This window comes from Pan paniscus, chromosome 1, assembly GCF_029289425.2.
Source record: "Pan paniscus chromosome 1, NHGRI_mPanPan1-v2.0_pri, whole genome shotgun sequence".
Lineage (NCBI taxonomy): Eukaryota > Metazoa > Chordata > Mammalia > Primates > Hominidae > Pan > Pan paniscus.
In genome coordinates, this window is record NC_073249.2 from 90,928,180 (window position 1) to 90,950,217 (window position 22,038).

Here is a 22,038-nt window from a genome sequence, read left to right on the forward strand (position 1 = left end):
TGCAAAATATTTGACAACCAGCAGAAAAATTCCTTAATACTTAATAATCTGTTTTTCCTAGTTTGGGAGGCTGAGGCGGGTGGATCACGAGGTCAGGAGTTCGATATCAGTCTGGCCAACATGGTGAAACCCCATCTCTAGTAAAAATACAAAAATTAGCCAGGTGTGGTGACAGGCGCCTGTAGTCCCAGCTACTCAGGAGGCTGAGGCAGGAAAATCACTTGAACCCAGGAGGTGGAGGTTGCAGTGAGTTGAGATTGCACCACTGCATTGCAGCCTGGGCAACAGAGCAAGACTCTGTCTCGAAATAATAATAATAATAAACATCATCATCATCATCATCATCTGTTTTTTCTAATTTCTAGCTGAGGAATGAGTGTGCTGCCTTCAATTCATCCTCTTATTGCATAAAATCTCCTAATTATGTACCTATTTTTTTCACAGTGAAACTTCCATTCCTCCCTTTATGAAAAAAGGTAGCTTACTATTTTACCATTCTGACCTCATTTTCCATACCCTTCTGCATATACCAAAGTTTCAGTTGTGTGGAACTATTTGTGTTATTTCACACTTTTGAGTATCTTGAGAAGTGTGAAAAGTTATTTCACACTTTTGAGAGACAGAGAGAGATCTGATGCCTTTTCTTTAAAGGAGACCAATCACATCATGAAGACCTTGATGTCCTAAATACTCAATAGTGTGAAATAGTTCTCAATGCTATTGATACTATTGATACTCAATAGTATGAATATTTTAAATGTTTTTATCTTGCAAAGAACAATGATTCCTACCACATATTGATTTCTCATGATGCACTAGAAGACTGTAAAATATAATGTATGTGCTTTATGTCACTAGATTTTCAAATCAAACCTATGAGGCAGAGTTTCCCCATTTTAGAGAAGACTATTGTCTTAGTCGACTTGAGTCTCAGAATACTATAACAAAATAACATAGACTGGGTAGTTTAAACGACAGGCATTTCCCCAATTTCTGGAGGCTGGGGTTCCAAGATCAAGGTGCCAGCCAACTTAGTTTCTGGTGTGGGCCCTCTTTCTGGCTTGCAGATAGCCATATTCATACTGGGTCATTACTTGGTGGGGGTTGAGGGAGAGAGAGAGTGAGTGAGAGAGAGTGTGAGTGTGTGTGTGTGTGTGTGTGTGTGAGAGAGAGAGAGAGAGAGACAGAGACAGAGAGACAGGGAGAGATCTGATGCCTTTTCTTTAAAAGGGACCAATCACATCATGAAGACCCTGATGTCATAAAAGAATTATCTCCCAAAGGCTTCGTATTTTCAAATATCATCACACTGGGGGTTAGGGCTTCATCATATGAATTTGGGTGACACAATTCAGTCTGTAGCAACCATTTAAGCTATTTTCCCAAAATTATGTGACTAGTTAGGGTTGGAGCCAGATTCAAACAAGGTCTATCTTATTCCAGAGCCTTGCCACTTACAATATTAGCACAAGGGCATTGACTGGTTTCTCATGCTTCCTGCTTGGGTTGAACATTTTATGTTAAAACACAGGAATCTGATTTTCCCAAAGCCTAAACTAAATTATTTTATCCTTTGCAAAGCTAACACTTGTCTATCCAACTCCCATCTGAATGAAACTATGAAAGTCAGATATCAGCTCTCATCTTTGTTTCACTGAACTGTTGAAACTAGGAGTCAAAGCTTATCTTCTTCCTCAATCTTGTTATTATGCTTTATTTTCCCCACTATATCAATTTTTTCCATGTTATTCTGTATTTCATAGAGTGTGTTCTACTTAATGCATATACATTGTGATTTATGTATATAATAAGTTTTAAAGAGAATTGAATTCTGTAAACAAGTTGGAATAATGGAGTTGGGATACTTGCACAGTGAGTGAATATAGTTAAATAGCAAGGTGACTGTTGGGAAAACTCCCTGCTGGATCAAGATCTACCCTTCATAAGAACAGGGCAAGCTCAGACCAAAGAAAGGAGCAGACCACTCCAAATTGGTAGGTAGTCAAAGATTTATTCAGGGGATACATGTGAGGCCATCTTGGGTAATAGCAAGAAGAGGCAGATCTCTGCCTTTGCAATACATGCATGACTTGTCTTTTAAGCCATAAGAAAAGGGAATGGGAAAAGAGGGTAAAAACAGTCACTGATGGCCTATTAAGCCATCTGGTTGCACTCTTAGTCTATTTCCTTCCTGCGTAAGGGTATTGTTTGGATGCTCTGCAGCCTGTTCCACATTCCTAGGGGAGGGTGGGTGTTCTGGGAAGCAGCAGTTATTCTGGCACCAGTAGGCTTTCTCCAGTTGGGTTAGACATTTCTACCCCTCACTTTGCAGTCACCTACCCAGAACACATTTTCACAACTGTGGCATTCCTTCCTCTCCCACTTGAATGCTTCTCAGACCTAGTTCTCCTCTGCAATTTTATAGTCTATATTGTGGTTTTGCCTGATTTTCCTTTTGCCCTGAACAAATACCATAAACTCCAGAAAATTCTGTTGGCAGAAAGGGCTTCTGTAGTTCTAGGGTTGATTTCTCTACTTTGGAAAGTAGTGGAATAAAGGAGAGACTTAGTATTGGAGCCAGAGAGGAGAGTGAATTCATATGGAAACTTCAGAGATGATGTGGACAAGTTCTAATATACGGTACATAACCAGAACTGGCACCATTCATCTCATGTTCATTGCATGGCACATGGAGAATATATGAGATAATGACATTTCTGGTTAATGAAAACTATTGTTCTCTGACCCTTTCTGCAATGAAGAAGGCATATTTTCCCACTGTCTTAGTCTGCATATCGCTGCTGTAATGGAATACCATAGACTGGGTAATTATACAGCACAGAAATTTGTTTCTCACAATTCTTGAGGTTGGAAGTCCAAGGTCAAGGCATCAGTATCTGATGAGGCTTTCTTGCTGTGTCCTCACATGACAAGAGAGCCAAAAAATAGCTAATTCACCCCCACAAGCTCTTTTTATAGTGGCATTAATCCATTTATAAGAGCAGAGCCCTCATCATTTAAACACTTCCCATTAGGCCTCACCTGCCAACACTGTTGTTTTGCGTACTAAGTTTAAGCATTGGTTTTGTAGGGGACAAAAGCATTTAAACGATAGCACTGTACTCTGTACCTTTAATTTCTGTTATCTCCATCCTCTATTTGCTCAATTTATCTATAATAGACCATACTCTAGGAAGCATTCATTGAAGAATCTTCCTAGTTAATAATTTATTTTCTCATCTTTACTTCTGTACTTCCACTTTTGTCTCTCAGGATTTCCCCTGATATTATTTATCCCTGAAATTGGAAATGAGATTCTCTACTGTTATCACTAGTTAACTCTTCACCCCAACATCTAGTTTTGGGAATTCTTACCTCTAGTTACTAATATCTATCTATAATTTAACTTAGATTTGTTCAGCAGCACGAGCAAATTTCATTGGAACTTAGATTTATTAATAGCTTTTGCTTGATTTTGGGTGTTAACATGTGAAGAAGAGAAAAATAATTTATGAGTGATGAGTAAGTGGTATATGGATTTTATTGCATTTTAAGTTTTGGATTTAGTGCCTGAGAATGTTTGGTACAAGGAAAAAGACTCCTATGTGCCCAGTTAATAATGTTCCTGTATTCTTCAATGTTTACTATATTAGCTTATGGTGTCAGAAAGGGAAATAAATCACAAATTATGAAAATACAAGATGGCAGAAAATTAGTGGTGCAAATGCCTACTATTTTGATCTTTATTTTTCCCTAGCCAATGCCATGTGGCTGCTGATAGAGCCAAAATGTAACTGAGTCATCTCACTCAGGGATCCTAGTCTAGTGATCACCGAGTAGTAAGGCAGAGAAGGGATTACTTAGAAAGCAGAGCTTGAGCTCCTCCAGGAGTTTGGAATATGACAAGTTATTTCTTCTTAGCTTTGTGACAGTAATTTAAATGTTTATGACTTTGTAATTGCAGAATATTATGACAAAGTGTATTAGTCTGTTCTCATGCTGCTTTGAAGAAATACTCGAGACTGGGTAATTTATAAAGGAAAGAGATTTAATTGGCTCACAGTTCTGCAGGGCTAGGGAGGCCTCAGAAAACTTACAATCATGGCAGAAGGGAAAGCAAGTCTGTTCTTTTGCACATAGCAGTAGGAGAGAGAAATGAGAGCTGAGGGAAGAAGGAAGACTTTTATAAAACTATCAGATCTTGTGAGAACTCAGTCACTATCACGAGAATAGCATGGGGCAACCTGCCCCAATGATTCAATTACATCCCACTGGATCCCTCCCATGACACATGGAAATTATGGTTACTACAATTCAAGATGAGATTTGGGTGGGGACACATTTCAAAACACAATCATCCCTCCCAACAGTCACCCAAAGTCTTAACTCACTCCAGCACTAAGTCAAAAGTCCAAGTCCAAAGTCTCATCTGAGACAAAGCAAGTCCCTTTCACCTATGAGCCTATAAAATCAAAATCAGTTTAGTCACTTTCTAGATACAATGCAGATACAGGTATTGGGTAAATAACCCATTCCAAATGGGAGAAACCAGCCAAAACAAAGGGGCTACAGGCCCCATGCAAGTCCAAAATCTAATAGGGAACTCATCAAACCTTAAAGCTCCAAAATGATCACCTTTGACTCCATGTCTCACATCCAGGTCAGCTGATGCAAGAAGTGGGCTCCCATGGCTTTGAGCAGCTCTGCTCCTGTGGCTTTGAAGGGTACAGCCCCACTCCTGGCTGTTTTCATGGGCTGGCATTGAGTGTGGCTTTTCCAGGCCCACAGTGCAAGCTGTCAGTGGATTTACCATTCCAGGGTCTGGAGAACAGTAACCCTCTTTTCACAGCTCCACTAGTCAGTACCTCAGTGGGGACCATGTGTGGGTGCTCTGACCCCACATTTCCCTTCTGCGCTGCCCTGGCAGAAGTTCTTCATGAGGGCTCTGCCCCTGCAGTAAACTTCTGCCTGGACATCCAGGCATTGCCGTACATCCTCTGAAATCTAGGCAGAAACTCCCAAACCTCAATTATTGACTTCCGTGCACCCAGACGCCCAACACCACATGGAAGCTGCCAAGGTTTGGAGCTTGACCCCTTTGAAGCAATGGTCTGAGCTGTACCTTGGCCCCTTTCAGCCATGGCTAGAGCTGAAGCAGCTGGGATGCAGGGTACCATGTCCCAAGGCTGCATAGAGCAGTGGGTTGTGGGGGCCCAGAAAACCGTTTTTCACTACTAGGCTTCTGGGCCTGTGATGGGATGGGCTTCCATGAAGACCTCTGACATGCGCTGGAGACATTTTTCCCATTGTCTTGGTAATTAACATTTGGCTCCTCATTAATTATGCAAATTTCTGCAGGAGGCTTGAATTTCTTCCCAGAAAATGGGTTTTTCTTTTGTATCATATTGTCAGGCTGCAGATTTTTAAAACTTTTATGATCTGCTTTCTCTTCAACACTTTGCTGCTTAGAAATTTCTTCTACCAGATTCCCTAAATCATCTCTCTCCATTTCAAAGCTCCACAGATCTCTAGGGCAGGGGCCAAATGTCACCAGTCTTTTTGTAAAGCATAGCAAGAATTACCTTTATTCCAGTTCCCAAATGTTCCTCATCTCCATCTGATACCACCTCAGCCTGAACTTTATTGTTTATATCAGCATTTTGGTCAAAGACATTCAAGAAATCTCTAGGAATTTCCAAACTTTCCCACATTTTCCACTTCTTCTGAGCCCTCCAAACTCTTCCAACCTCTGCCTGTTACCTAGTTCCAAAGTTGCTTCCACATTTTCAGATATCCTTATAGAAGAACCCCACTCTCTGTATAGTTCATTCTCATGCAGATATAAGGACATACCCAAGACTGGGTAATTTATGAAGGAAAGAGGTTTAATTGACTCACAGTTCCACAGGGCTGGGGAAGTCTCAGGCAACTTATAATCATGGTGGAAAGGGAAGCAAACACATCCTTCTTCACATGGCAGCAGGAGAGAGAAATGAGAGTGGATGAAAAGGGAAGCCCCTTATAAAACAATCAGATCTCATGAGAACATACTATCACAAGAATGGCATGGGGCAACAGCCCTCATGATTCAATTACCTCCCATCCTGTTCCTCCCATGACATGTGGGGACTATGGGAACTACAATTCAAGATGAGATTTAGGTGAGGACACTGCCAAACCATATCGCATAACCTGAATAAAAATACACTCAGAGCTTAAATAAATATCAGATTCACCAGTTAAATTATGATGAAAAAATAACTGATAGCAGAACCTTTAAAATAAACCATGTTTTTCTATCAGCTTAGTCTGAAAATTCAAACAAACTCAATTACTTTGAGTTTCCCTGCAGTACACCATGTTTTACTTCCTTCTTAGAATCTAGAGTAGCTTGCACAGTGCAACCATAGGAAGTTGGATTACTCCTTCTGGAGACACAAGTTTCTAAGCTTCCTACCTTGATTCTGTGTAGTGCTATATATTTGGCATAATATCTTAGATTTTGAAAAGCCTTCTCAACTTTTTCCGTTTTGAAATTATTCCACAAGTAGACATGGTTTAGTGGTTTGTTCTGTTTTTCATCTACGCTATTTCTGGCTTGGAAATCCCCCTTGGAGAATGTACAGTGAAGACACTTGGTATCCATGCTCAACTAACTCTGGCCCTAGATTACTAACACCAAATGTATCAATAAAGCCTAGTAAGTGGAGATTCTTAGGGTTGCATTCTTAGGCAGGCATGTCTAGACAGTTGATTTACCACAAATTTCTTTTTAAAATGTTTATATAATACCTATAGTATGTGCAATACTATTCTAGGTGGTAGGAGTACAGAAATAAATAACAAAGTCCTTGCCCACAATCTGTTCTATTTCAGCAGGCTGCCAATTAAAAAATAAATGAATGGCAATAGCTTATATACCATAATGTCAAGTAGATAACTGCTATGAAGAAATGCAAGTCATGTAAGGTAATAGAGACTTATGGTGTCATGTGCCATTTTGCAGCATTTGTTCACTGAAGGTCAAGCTTAGGAGTGGTCAATTAAGCAGAAATCTAAAAAAAGTGAGGGATCAAGCTGTGCAGATATTCTAGCTGAAGAGAGATAAATGACTTAGGAAAATAAAATAATTGCTAATACTTCAATTATAATAGGACTTGATGTTTGCGTTGGTGCCTTCCAAATCACAGCCAATAACACCAACCTTGTTTTTCTTTATTTCTTTTTTTTAAATAAAAAGAAATATGCCATTGCACTCTGTATTGTAAGAAGGCAGTTGGCAAAAGAAAGAACAGAGCACCTGCATTCAGAAAACTTGAGTTCAGTCCTTTTACTAGCTGTGTGGCCTCAGGTAAGTCATCTACCTAATTGAAAATGTAATCATTGGAAGATTACAATAAATAGCAAGTGTATATCAGGCATTCCATGCTGAGTACTTAAAGTAATTATCTTCTCATTCCAGAGATAAGTAGTTGTCCCTGAATGTTTTGTTTTTTCTTTTCATCTTTGAGACTCCATGTGAAAGCATTTTGTAAACAGTAATATAATATTTAGTAGTTAGCTATTATGCATAGTACAACACTACATTCTCAAACTACAGGGTGTGCACTCCTGAGGTCATGAAGCCACCAAATAGATTTGCATGAATTTTCTTTGCATATAAATTTTACCCTATAACAAATACTATAAAACATTTTTAAGTAATAAGATATTAGGGACTGAAATGCAAATTTTACATTTATATAATAAAATCAAAACTTCAAAGAAATAGCTGAGTATTAATTTTGTCATATATAATGTGTTTTAATATATAAATGTAAGTGGATAATAGGGTTGAAGGAAGATTACATTTTAATAGACAGAATGCTCCTGATAATTGTTTAATGCTACATGTATTAATTATAATGCTACATGTATTAATTGTAAATGCTACATGTATAAGTAGCATTTCTCTAGCACCTGCCAATAAAAATGACATGGCCATATCAATGGTAATAATTCAGATTTTATTAATGTTGACTCTACCAATGAGGGTATTCAAGCTCCTGTAAAAGTCACAATAAATTATTTTTAGCTGTTAAACATCCTCTCTTGTTCTTGGCTAATATCTTGTACCATATAGGTTGATGCTCTGGAAGTCATTAATTGCTGGTAATGTTGAGCATCTGATCATGTGTATTTGACATTTGAATAAAGTGATTATTCAGATCTTTTGCCCATTTTGCAAATGGGCTGTTCAAATAAGAGACTATGTGGTCATCCCCATATTGTGAATACATACCCTGTATTAGTTATATGCATTACAGACATTTTCTTACAGTGTTTGCTGTATATTTTCACTGTGTTTACTTTGCCTTTTTTTTTAAAAATAAAGACATTTAGAATTTACATGCAATCAAATTTAATCAAGTTTTTCTTCCTGGCTTTTAAACTGATCTCATGATGAATATTTAAGCTATTTCTCCCATCTCATGTAACTAATGAGCCAGATGTAGAGGAAGTCTATCTTTTTGACCACAATGTTAAATTAGTTTCCTGACCTCTTAATTTCCTCAAATATTTTATTAGTTAGTACAAGTTTTATATCTTTCAGAAACCTATAATAAATGTCATTCTACTAATATATTTTAATAAGTTTCTCTGTTTAAATGTGAGTACAAGGGCATCAGTTGGTTTCTCATGCCTTCTGCTTGGAATCTAAATATAAAAAAACAAAAATCTGGTTTTCCTAAAGCTTAAAGCAAATTAATTTCCTCATTGTAAAACTGGTATTTTCACTGTGTTTACTTTGCCTTTCATGGAAAAGTAAACACTGAAAATACACAGCAAGCACTGTAAGAAAATGTTCGTAATGCATATAACGTATTAGTTATATTAGGGATAACCACATCTGACTCTCGCTTGGATAAACTATCCATTTAAAAAGTCAGTTTTGACCTCTGGTTCTTTTTTTTTTTTTTCAGTTGAAAGCAGGAAAGTTGAAACTTATCTCTTTTCTTGCAGGGGATATTGTGACATTTTCCTCTCTGCAGGATATTGTTATTTCCTATATCCTGAATTTTATAGATAAAATTATCATTTAGTGAAAACTAAATATTCAGTTCCTGAGAACATAGTAACTGCTGTACACATGAGAAAATGACTGTGACAGATTAAAAACAAGATGCAGCCAGGCATGATGGGGCATGCCTCTACTCTCAGCAGTGAGGTGGGAAAATCCTTTGAGTCCAGGAATTTCAGGCTGCAGTGCAGTATGATCATGCCTGTGGATAGCCACTGCACTCTAGCCAGAGAACTTAATGAGACTTCCTCTCTAAAACAAGCAAACGAAAACAAGATGCAGGACAGCAACTCCTAGTACTGTACAGACATACATATACCTTAGGCTAGACCTTCTCAGAGGGCCCTCCCTCACTATCCCTTTTGCCAGCAATGCAGTATTTCCTAATGTCAGGGCTCTAGGAGGTAGCATGTTTACAGAAAACCAAGGGTCAGAGTGGATTATCTTTAAAGTCCTTCCTGATGACATCTAGGTCCCTGTGAATTGCAGCATAATACATTAATGAAGGAAAGGTTGTTTATAAGAAAAAGTGCTGGAGGCATGGGTTAGCCTCATCTACAAACCGGTAGCTCCTGGTGTGGTCTGACCTCAGATACTATACACAGTGATCACCTGTGAGTTGATTGGACTTAACTGTATCTGACTTCTCATCTATGTGACCCATTCAGCCTAACACCTTTCCCAATGCAAGTTAATCAGTAACAGTAAATTCATCCATGAGAATATTAATAGTAACAGTGATATTCAGCCTCACAAGCAACCAAAAGATGAATACAGAAAATAAAGCAAATTATGCAACTATTCACAGAGATATAATAGGACAATATATTTTTTAAAACCATTTTCGAAAAAATGCATATATTTACCTAAAAATAAATCTGAGAGGGGCATAATATGGATGCTGGAGTTTCAGATAATTTAAATTTAATTATTTTCAGTTTGATTGACTAGTTCTTTGCATTTCCTACTCTTTCTGAAAGAGTTATGCATTAAGACAAAATATAATAAAGAAAAAGAGGAATAGAGCATGTTTAAATTGTGGCTGGTGTTGTGCTTTCATTGCTTGTGGCCTATGCTAGTCTATCCCCTTTCTTTACCTATCAAATAAATATAGAACACTAATTTTTGGAATAAATTTCATTGGAATTTCAATTAGTTGTTAGTCCCAGATGCATGCATACATTAAAGCTGGTCTCATAATAGGTATCAACTTCTTGCCTGTGCCAGATGATCTTCATTTGGTCCTTTCCTTAGTTGGACTGAGTCATAACTTAGGACTTAGTTTTCATTTTTTTTAATTGAGTAAGTATATTTATTGGGAGCTTCCTATGAGGCAGACACTGAAATAGCCTCTAGAATACAGTGGTCCACAGACTGAGAAAGTAGACTAACATTGGAACTCGGAGTAAGGAGGGAAATAAAATATTTATTAACTTCAATTGTCATAAATAGTAGAAAAGAAAGAAGTTCCTCACAAAGGGTGCACCATGAAGATTCTACCTAGGCTACAGAGGTCTAAGTGAGGATTTCCTGAGTATGATATATCTATATTGGTATCCAGAGAGTGGATAGGGTTGGAGAAGTAAGAGTTTTAAGGTGAAAGAGATATGGTGTCTGAAAATCCTGAAGAAGAAATGAGCATGCTGTGTGTCAAAGAAAACTCGAACAGATTAGTGAGCAAAGAAAAGAGGTGTTAAAGAGATGGGAGGAGTAGACAGTGAGCCCACAGCTATATTCACCTATACTATTCTGGACTGTACACCTCTCTCCCCCTCCCCTGGAACTACACAGAAGAGAAGGCTTTCTGCAGTCAGAGATTATGTTAAGTTCATCAAGTGTTCCTGGGGAAGCCAAAGATTAAAATGTAGTGAATTCTCAATATATACATTTGATTAAGTAGTTAATTATTAGTGTTATTTTTTTAAATTGTTGGATAAAATTGTGTATATTTATTCTGTACAATATGATGTTTTGAAGCATGTATATATTGTGAAATGTTTTAATCTACCTAATTGACAAATGAATTACATCACATAGGTATTATTTTTGGGATGGGAACACTTAAGATCCATTCTTTCTGTATTTATTGGGATATAATATATCATCATATAGCATAGTCAATATGCTATACAATAGATGTCTTGCACTTATTCTTCCTATTGAACTGTACTTGTATATCCTTTTCCCTTCCCACCCTCCTCCTAGGCACCCTATCATCTAGTAACCACGATTCTACTCTTGACTTCTATAAGATCAATTTTTTAATATTCTACATATAAGTATAATCATGAGACATTCATCTTTTTGTGTCTGGCTTATTTTACTTAGCATCATGTCCTCCAAGTTCATCCATGTTGTTAGAAATCAAAAGATTTCTCTCTTTTTTTGAGGCTAAATTGCATTTCCATTTTGTATATATATATACATATATATATATATATATAACATTTTCTTTATCGATTCTTCTGTTGATAAACACTTAGATTGATTCCATAGCTTGGCTATAGAGAATAGTCTGCAACAAACAGGGAAGTGGAGGTATTTCTTTGACATAATAGATTTTATTTCCCTTGGATATACATATCTAGTAGTGGGATTCTTTGATCACATGGTAGTTCTATTTTTAATTTTCTGAGGAACCTCTAGAGACTTTATATTACGGCTTTCATCTCATTACTTGTTATTGTTCCATTCAGGTTTTGGATTTCTTTATGGTTCAGTCTTGGTAGTTTGTATGAGTCCAGGAATTTATCCATTTCTTCTGTGTTTTCCAATTTATTGGCATATAATTGTTCATAGTTGTCTCTAATGATCCCTTGAATTTCTACAGTATCAGTTGTAATGTCCCCTTTTTCATCTCTGATTTTATTTATTTGAGTTTTCTCTCTTTATTCTTAGTCTGGCTAAAGGTTTGTTCATTTTGCTTAACTTTTCAAAAAAACAACATTTTATTTCGTTGATCTTTTCAATTTTTTTTTTCATTTCAATTTCATTTATTTCTGCTCTGATCTTTATTTTCTCTGCTAATTTTGGGTTTAGTTTTGTCTTGCTTTTCTAGGTTTTAAGATGCATAGTTATGTTGTATATTTGAAGATTTTCTGTTTTTTGGAGTAGGTGCTTATTGCTATTAACTTTCATCTTAGTGTTGCTTTTACCATGTCACATAGTTTTGGTATGTTTTGTTTCCTTTCATTTTCACTTACTTCAAGAAAATTTTAAATTTTCTTCTTACTTTCTTCATTGACCTTCTGGTCATTCAGGAACATATTGTTTAATTTCCATGTGTTTGTATAGTTGTCAAAGTTCCTTTTGTTATTGATTTCTAGTTTTATTTCATTATAGTAAAAAAAACTTGATATGATTTCATTTTTTTGAATTTTTTAAGACATGTTTTGTGGCCTGACATGTGATCTATTCATGAGGATAATACATCTGAGGAGAAGGATATATATTCTGCAACAGTTGAATGAAACATTCTGTCAATATCTATTAGGTCCATTCTGTCTACAACGCAGATTAAGTCCAAAGTTTCTTTGTTAATTTTCTGTCTGGATGATCTGTCCAATGCTGAAGGTGGGGTGTTGAGGTCTTCAGCTATTATTGCATTGGGGTCTATCTCTCTCTTTACCTCTAATAAAGTTTGCTTTATATATTTGGGTGCTCCAAAGTTGGAAACTTATAAATTTACGATTGTTATAACCTCTTGCTGAACTGACCCCTTTATCATTTATGTGACCTTGTACAAGGTCTATAATATCAATAGACCTTTGTCTCTTTTTATTTTTTTATTGAAATCTGTTTTTTTTTTCTGATAGAAGTATAGTGACTCCTGCTCTTGTTTTTGTTTCCATTGTAATGGAATATCTTTTTCCATCTCTTTATTTTCAATTTTAATCTTTAGAGTTGAAGTATGTCTCTTGTAAGCAACAGATCATTGGGTCCTGTTTTGTTATCCATTCACTCTATGTCTTTTGATTGGAGAATTTAGTCCATTTACATACAATGTTATTATTGATAATAAGGACTTACTCCTGCCATTGGGTTATTTGTTCACTGGTTGCTCTGTGGTCTTCTCTTCCTTCTTCCTTTCCTTCCTATCTTCCTCTAGTGAAGGTGATTTTCTCTGGTGTTATAATTTAGTTTCTTCCTTTTTATTTTTTGCATATCTGTTGTATGTTTCCCGGTTCGAGGTTACCATAACCCATTATTTTAAGCTGATAACAGCTTAACACTGTTTGCATAAACAAACAAGCAACAAGAAAACTAGTAAAAACTCTACATTTTAACTTCATCCCCTCTGAGTTTTTACTTTTTTTGTGTTTCTATTTATATCTCATTATACTATGTCTTGAAAAGTTATTATAGTTATTATTTTTGACAGGTTTGTCTTTTAGTCTTTCTACTTAACATATGGGTAGTTTACACACCACAATTACAGTGTAAATTACAATATTCTGTGTTTGCCTATGTACTTAGCATTATCAGTGAATTTTGTACATTCAGATAATATTTTCTTGCTTTTTAACATCGCTTTTTCTCAGACTGGAGAATTCCCTTTAGCATTTCTTGTAGGACAGGTCTGGTTTTGATGAAATCCCTCAGCTTTTAATTGTCTGTGAAGCTATTTCTGCTTCATGTTTGTAGGGTATTTTCACTGGACATATTATTCTAGGATAAAAAATTTTGAGATTTCTCCTTCAGTACTTTAAATATGTCATACCATTCTCTTCTGGTGTGTAAGGTTTCCACTGAGAAATATGCTGCCAGACATATTGAAGCTCCATTATATGTCATTTTTTAAATTTAACTTTTATTTTAATTTCAGGAGTACATGTGCAGGTTTGTTATATGGATAAACTTGTGCCATTGGGGTTTGTTGTACAGATATTGTCAACCATGTATTAAGCGTAGTACCTTCTGGTTATTTTTCCTGATCCTTGCCATCCTTCTACTCTCCACTTTCCACCCTCTGATAGCTACCAATGTGTGTTTCCCCTCTACATCTCCATGTGTTCTCATCATTTAGCTCTCACTTATAAGTGAAAACATGCAGCATTTGGTTTTCTGTTCCTGCATTAGTTTGCGAAGGGTAATGGCCTCCAGCTCCATCCATGCTCCTGCAAGGGACATGATCTCATTGCTTTTCATGGCTGCATAGTATTCCATGGTGTATATGTACCATATTTTCTTTATCCAGCATACCACTGATTGGCATTTAGGTTGATTCCAATCTTTGTTATTGTGAATAGTGTTGCAATGAGTATACATGTGCATGTGTCTTTATATTAAGACAATTTATATTTCTTAGGGTATACACTCAGTAATGGAATTTCTAGTTTCTTATCACTTTCTACCCTGATGTCCCTCTCTCTCCTCTTCAAGGCCAATAACTCTTAGATTTTCCATTTTTTGGCTATTTCCTATATCTTGTAGGTATACTTCATTCTTTTTCTATTTTTTTCTTTTTTCTCCTCTGACTGTGCTTTTTCCAATTGCTTATCTTCCAGCTCACTAACTCTTTCTTCTGCTTGATCAATTCTGCTGTTGAGAACCTCTGATGTATTTTTTAGTAAGTTAACTGAATTTTTCAGCTCCAGAATTTCCTCTTGGTTCTTTTTAATTGTTTCAATTTCTTTGTTAAATTTATTTGATAGGATTTTGAATTCCTTCTTGTTATCTTGTGTTATCTTGAATTTTACTGAGCTTCTTCAAGACAGCTACCTTAAATTCTCTGTCTGAAAGGTCACATATCTCTGTCACTCCAAGATTGGTGCTTGGTGACTTATTTAGTTTGTTTCATGAGACCATGTTTTCCTGGATGGTCTTTATGCTTATGAATGTTTGTTGATGTCTGGACATTGAAAAGTGAAATATTTATCATGATGTTTGCAGTCTGGGGTTGTTTGTACCCATTCTTCTTGGGAAGGTTTTCCAAGTATTCAAAGGAAATTGAATGTTGTGATCTAAGTCTTTTGTCACTGCAGCCATATTAGCATTTGGGGGTACCCCAAGCCCAGTAATACTGTAAATCTTGCAAACCCATAGAAGTGCCACCTTGGTGGTCTTGGGTAATATCAAAGAGAATTCCCTGGATTTCCAGAAAGAGGCTCTTTTTCTTTTCCCTTACTTTTTCTCCAAACAAAGTCTCTCTGTCCATGCTGAGCTACCTGGAGATGTGAGAGGTGTGACACAAGCACCCCTATGGCTATAACCACTGGAACAGCCCTGGGTCAGACCAAAAGCCAGAACAGCACTGGTTCTCACTCAAGGGTCATGGTAACCCCTACGTGGCTATTGCCAGTGTTTACTCAAGGCCCAAGGGCTCTTCATTTAGAGGGTGCCAAATCCAGCCATACTTGTGTCCTGCCCTTCAGCATTGTTCACTCTCCCTCTTCCCAGGACAGGTCCCAGAATGCCTGTATCCAGGCCTGGCACCAGGAGCCAGGGCTTGGAGTCTGGAACCTTAGGAATTTATCTGGGGCTCTGTTCTACTGCAGCTCAGTTGACACCCAAATCATAAGACAAAGTCTTTCCCACTCTTCCCTCCTGTTTCCACAAGCAGAGGTGTTCCTGTGGCCAGCACTGCCCCAGGCCCACAGGAATTACTGCCTGGCTACTGCTGATGTTCACTCAAGGAACAAGGGCTCTTCAGTCAGCTTGTGGTGAATGCTTCCAGGCCTGGGTCTCTCCCTTCACAGCAGTGGGCTCCCCTCTGGTCCAGGGCAGGTTAAGAAATGCCATCCCGGAGCCAAGGCATGGAATGAGGAATCCTAGGAGCCTGCTTGGTGCTCTATTTCACTGTGGCCAAGCTGGTGTCCACACTGAGTTTTATTTATTTTTTTGAAGGTTCTTTCTTATGTAGATAGTTATTCAATTTGGTGTTCCTGTAAGGAAGGCAATCACTTGAGAATGCTATTCAGCCCTCTTGGTCAGACTTCTTTGATTTTTTTTTTTAATGTGGCAAGAGATAAATGTCTAATTTCATTCTTCTATATGTAGATATACAGTTTTCCAAAAGTCATTTATTGAAGAGACCGTTTTTCTCCCATTGTATGTTGTTGGCACCTTTTTCAAAAACCAATTGGCTGTTAATGTGTGAATTCATTTGTGAGCTTTTTATTCTGTTCCATTGGTCTATGTGTTTTATTTTATGCTTGTACCATTCTGTTTTGGTTACTATAGGTTTGTAGTATATTTTGAAGTCAGATAGTGTGATGCCTCCTGCCGTGTTCATTTTGCTGAAAATTGCTTTAGCTATTCAGAGTCTTTCATTGTTCCACATACATTTTAGGACTGTTTTTTAATTTCTGTGAAGAATATCATTAGTATTTTGATGGAGGTTGCATTGAATCTATAGATCATTTTGAGTAGTCCGATCATTTTAACAATATTAATTCTTCCAATCCATGAATACAAGATATATTTTCTTTTAATTGTGTCTTTTTCATTTTCCTTCCTTAATGTTTTATAGTTTTCAGTGTAGAGCTCTTTCACCTTGTTGGTTAAATTTATTCCTAAATATTTTGTTTTTGTAGCTATTGTTAATGCTATTGTTTTCTCGACTTGTTTTTCATGTAGTTAACCGTTAATGTATAAAAACACTATTGATTTTTGTACATTACTTTTGCATTCTGTAATGTTACTGAATTTGTTTAAATCAAACAGTTTTTTGGTGGACTCTTTATACCTTTTTATATGTAAATTTTGTCATCTGCAAATAAAAGGCAATTTAGTTTCTTTCTTTCCACTTTTGGTGCCTATTATTTTTTCTCTTGCCTAATTATTCTGGCTATGAAATCCGTTACTGTGTTGAATAGAAGTGGAGAAAGTGGGCATCATTTTCTTGTTCCATATCTAGAAGGAAAAAATTTTAACCTTTTGACTTTCAGTATGGTGTTAGCTGTGATTTTGTTATATTTGGTACATTACTTCTATACCTAATTTATTGAGATTTTTGGTCATGAAAGAGTGTTAAAGTATCATCAAAATTTTTTTCTGTGTCTTTTGAAATGGTCATAAGGATTTTGTCTTTCATTTTGTTCATGTAATGTATCACATTTATTAATTTGTGTCTGTTGGGTCATCCTTGCATCCTTGGGATTAATCCCACTTGATCATGGTGAATGATCTTTTTAATGTGTTGTTGAACTTGGTTTGCTAACATTTTCTTAGGGAGTTTTGCATCTATATTCATTAGGGATATTGGCCTGTAGTTTTCTGTTTTGTAATGTCTTGTCTGGTTTTATTAATAATATCAAGGTGATGCTGACTTCATAAAATGTGTTGGAAGGATTTTCTCCTCCCAGATTTTTGGAACAGTTTCAGAAAAATTAGTATTAGATTTTCTTTAAATGTTTGGTAGAATTAAGTCATAAAGCCATCAGGTCATCCTAGTAAACATCAATTTTGATTACTAGGAAACTTTTTATTACTGATTCAATCTCTTTACTAGTTATTGCTGTATTCAGATTTTCTATTTCTTTGCAATTCAATCTTGGCAAGTTGTATGTATCCAGGAAATTATTGATTTCTTCTAGGTTATCCAATTTATTGGTGTTTAGTTGTTTATATTGGTCTCATGATCCTTTTTATTTTTATGGTGTCAATTGTAACTTCTTTTTAAATCTTGATTTATTTGATATAAGTCTTCTCTCTCTTTTTCTTAGTGTACCTAAAGGTTTGTAAACTTTTTTTATCTTTTCAAAAAACCTACTCTTAGTTTTATTAACTATTTGTGTTGTTTTTCTAGCCTCTATTTTACTCATTTCTGCTCTGATCTCTATTATTTCCTTTTTATACTAATTTTGGTCTGTGCTTATTTATTTATTTATTTATTTTTGAGATGGAGTTTCACTCTTGTTGCCCAGGCTGGAGTGCAATGGCACAATCTCTGCTCACTGCAACCTCTGCCTCCTGGGTTCAAGCAGTTCTTCTGTCTCAGCCTCCCGAGTAGCTGGGATTGCAGGCACCTGCCACCACCCCTGGCTAATTTTTTTTAGTTCATTTCCTTGCAGAAAGAAGATGATCAATTATTAGGCAATTTGGTCAATTTGAAACATGATGGAAACTAATGAATAAATAGCTGCCTGATGGAGAGATTGAATGGATGAGCCATAGCAATTTATTCTGTGGAACTTTAAGTCTGCTCCTCCTTTTCAACTTTACCTGAGATTCAGGCGTCTCCTCTGCTCTTTCAAATGTGAGAGTGTTGCTTGCGGTGGCTGCATACTTGGTGCTGCACCATGTTATTTGTGTCCTAAATGTCCATATTCCTGTCCTTTTGCTGGACTTCTACCTGCTCCCTGGTACAAAATCATAGTCTTTAATGACTGAGATTATTTTAACAGTTGTTTGGCTTTTCTCCTTCCAGGCTTAATTACTCTAATCAGTTCTTTAAAACCAGTTATCTTTCTACAAAGCCACGATTCTACCATGATTGATAATCTTCAATAATTCCTCATTTTCTTTAGGAAAAATTGCTTGCTCTGTAGTCTGGTATGGAAAGCTCACTTCTTCCTGCTTGATCTTTCTTTGCAATTCTTTATTATTATTGCTTTTATTGCAGCAACAGTCTCCTTTAATAGCCTGGTGGGACCTCTGGTAGTGTAGTCATGGGCTGCTCAGTATGAGGGGCTGAAGAGTACCCAATGGGGGATGGAGGTGAGACAGTGGTAGGGCTAGACATGCCAATTTATTTCCCATGGCTTAGAGGGTTGGGAGAGTCAGGCCAACCTTCATCAGCGGTGGTGAAATAACTAGCAGCAAGGGGCAGGGGGCAGAGGCAAGGCCAAGGCAAAGGATATCACCATTGTGTCCCACACTACCTGCTTATTGCTCCCAACAAATATTTGTAGGGGATGCTGGGGCTGGTGGCCTTGGTTGGGATGAGTATGTGGCAACCCTATTTCAATCAGGCTCAAAATAGGTAGGGCCAGTGTGGCCACCCTGAATGGAACCCTATGTGTTCTCCTGGAATAGCTGCCAATTGTTCTGCAGGATCTCAGTGCCCACTTTTTGTTACTCCAGCCCATCAAAATTTTTATCCTTTCTTAAGTGTAAATAAAAAGAAAGTATTTTCTTTTTCAGATGGTCAGAGATATTTAACTGAATTGTTAGACTATCTCTGATATCTGGGGGACATAATAAGAGACTAGAAAATTCATATTTCAGAGCAGAAAAATTCAATAAAAACTAATAAAAATCATTCAATTATAAAATGCAACTCATATTATCTCTAGATGTTAATGTGTTCTTTTCCTTCTTCTGGCATTTTCCCGAATCCTTCAACTCTCTTCCCTTTTCTTCTACTTCTATGTTTGTGGTTGGACATTCTTTTCACCTCAATTTATACATTATTCCCTTTCCTGAATTAGATGATCTTCACATATGCTTCATTGGACCCTGAAGATTCTTATTTTGGTAATTGGTATTCATTGTTTTAATGGGCCATTGTGTTTATTGAGAGTGTAATATGAGGCAGATATTGTCCTAGTCACTTGGATGAAGTGGGTTTTTAAAAGGCTGACAGTGTACTCCTACTCTTGAAACTTATAGTGTCAGTGAAATGACATTAATTCACTAATTACAATTGTCATAAGTATTATAGTAGAAAAAATCCCAAGGTCCTACACATATGAACATCAGGAAGACTTCTCCTAGCCTGAGGAAGAAATGATTTGACCAATTTAGGAGATTTCCAGGTAGAGAAACATGGTTTATAAAACTCCTAAGTAGAAGAAGGATGTTGAAGAAATTTTAATGGATTAGTAAGTGAAGGGAAAAGTGTGAAAGAAACTCCAGTAGTAGACAATGAACCCACCGCGGTGCTCACATGTATTGCTAGGGATGCTACACATCTTTGATTTTCCCCATGAAAAGTGAAAGAGAACTTCTTGAGGCCCAAAATATATCAATTCACCATGTATCCCATGTAGAAGCAGAATATTAAAATATAGTTAATTATCAATATATGCATTTGAGTAAATAATAATCAGAATTATTTTTGGTAGAAGATGAAATGAGATGCTATTTTGAAGTTCAAATCATATTATGAGTTATAGAAAATAGAGCAAAAGAGGAACAAGAGAAAAGTGTGTTAATTAAGACAAAATGCTTCTGTGATTTTGTGATTACTAAATAGGTACCCAGATCTTTCTCTACAGAAATCCCCACAGCTTTTTGCTCATTCGAACTTCTTCCATGGTAGTCTATATCTTGATATTTTCTTCAGAAGTGCAGGAATCACTATTTGCCTTATAAGAATAGATAAATAAATTGATAAAACTCTCCAGAGACTAAACTGCAGGATGTTATAAACTTGTGAAAGGCTAAAAAAATAAAATATTTTGAAAGATAATAAAAAAAACCTCACTAGTTTGGGTCACTTAAGTTGGTTAGTGCCAACTATTTCATGCTGTGCTGTGAAATAGCTCTCAAACCCATTTGCTGTCTCCTCCCAGAGAAGAGAAGCAATTTTGAGACTCCTTCCGTAAATTTTCATAGCTTTCTACTTTGTTAGTCAGGGAAACTGCAGTTTTCCTTGTGTAAATATCTTATTGAAAAAGAAGAATGAATGTGTATGTTCATTGCAGCACTATTTACAATACCAAAGACATGGAATCATGTTAAATGCCCATCAGTGATAGAATGGATAAAGAAAATGTGGTATATACACACTTTGAAATACCACGCAGCCATAAAAATGAATGAGATCATGCTCTTTACAGGGACATGGATGGAGCTTGAGGCCATTATCCTTAGCAAACTAATGCAGGAACAGAGAACCAAATACCACATGTTCTCTTATAAGTGGGAGCTAAATGAGAACACATGGGCACATCAAACTTTTATAAGTTTGATTATAATGTATCTTGGTGTAGTCTTGATTGAAATGAATTTAGTTGGAGTCTTTCACCTTCTACTTGGATTTTTACAACTTTCTCCAGATTTAGAAAGCTTTTTGCTATTATTTTAAAAAATAACTTTTCCATTTTTTTTCTCACTGTTCTTCTTATATTATATTTAGATATTTGCTCTATTGATGCTGTTCCATGAATCCTTTAAGCATTCTTTATTCCTTTGAATTCCTTTTTTCTTTTAGTTCTCTTATATATTTTCAAATAACTGGTGCTCAGTTTTACACTTTCTTTCTCCTCCTTTGTCAGTACTGCTGTTGATGTTCTCTACTACATTTTCTTCAATTCATTCATTATATTTCTCAGCTCCAGAGATTGTGTTTAATTTTAATTTTAATCTCTGTGCTATATTACTTCTTTTGGTCTTGGTCATTTGCTGTTTTTCTTATTTCATTGAATTGTTTCTCTGTATTCCCGGAAATATGCTGGGTGTCTTTAAACAATTATTTGGAAATTTTTGTCAGGCAGCTTATGAATCTCTCTCTCTCTCTCTTTTTTTTTTTTTTGACGGAGTTTTTGCTCTTGTTGCCTAGGCTGGAGTGTAATGGTGTGATCTCAGCTCACTGCAACCTCCGCCTCCCAGGTTCAAGCAATTATCCTGATTCAGCCTCCCGAGTCACTGGGATTACAGGCATATGCCACCACTCCCAGCTAATTTTGTATTTTTAGAAGAGACAGGGTTTCTCCATGTTGGTCAGGCTGGTCTCGAACTCCTGACCTCAGGTGATCCACCCGCCTTGGCCTCCAAAGTGCTGGGATTACAGGTGTGATCCACTGTGCCTGGCCTCTTTTTCATAGAAACAATTACTGGTACTTGATTTTGTTCCTTGCTATTCATTATGCCATGGGGTAATTGTACTTACTCAGAGCCTACTCTGAAGCAAGTACTGAAATAGCCACTGTGATAAAGTGTTTAAAAGGCAGTCAGGGAACTCTTACTATTGAGACTTGTAGTCTCAAAAAGACAAATATCCTTAACTACAGTGATAAGTGGCAGAAGAAAATATAAGATCATACATATGTAAACACTAGGTAATATTTTTTCCTAGCCTGGGAGGAGAT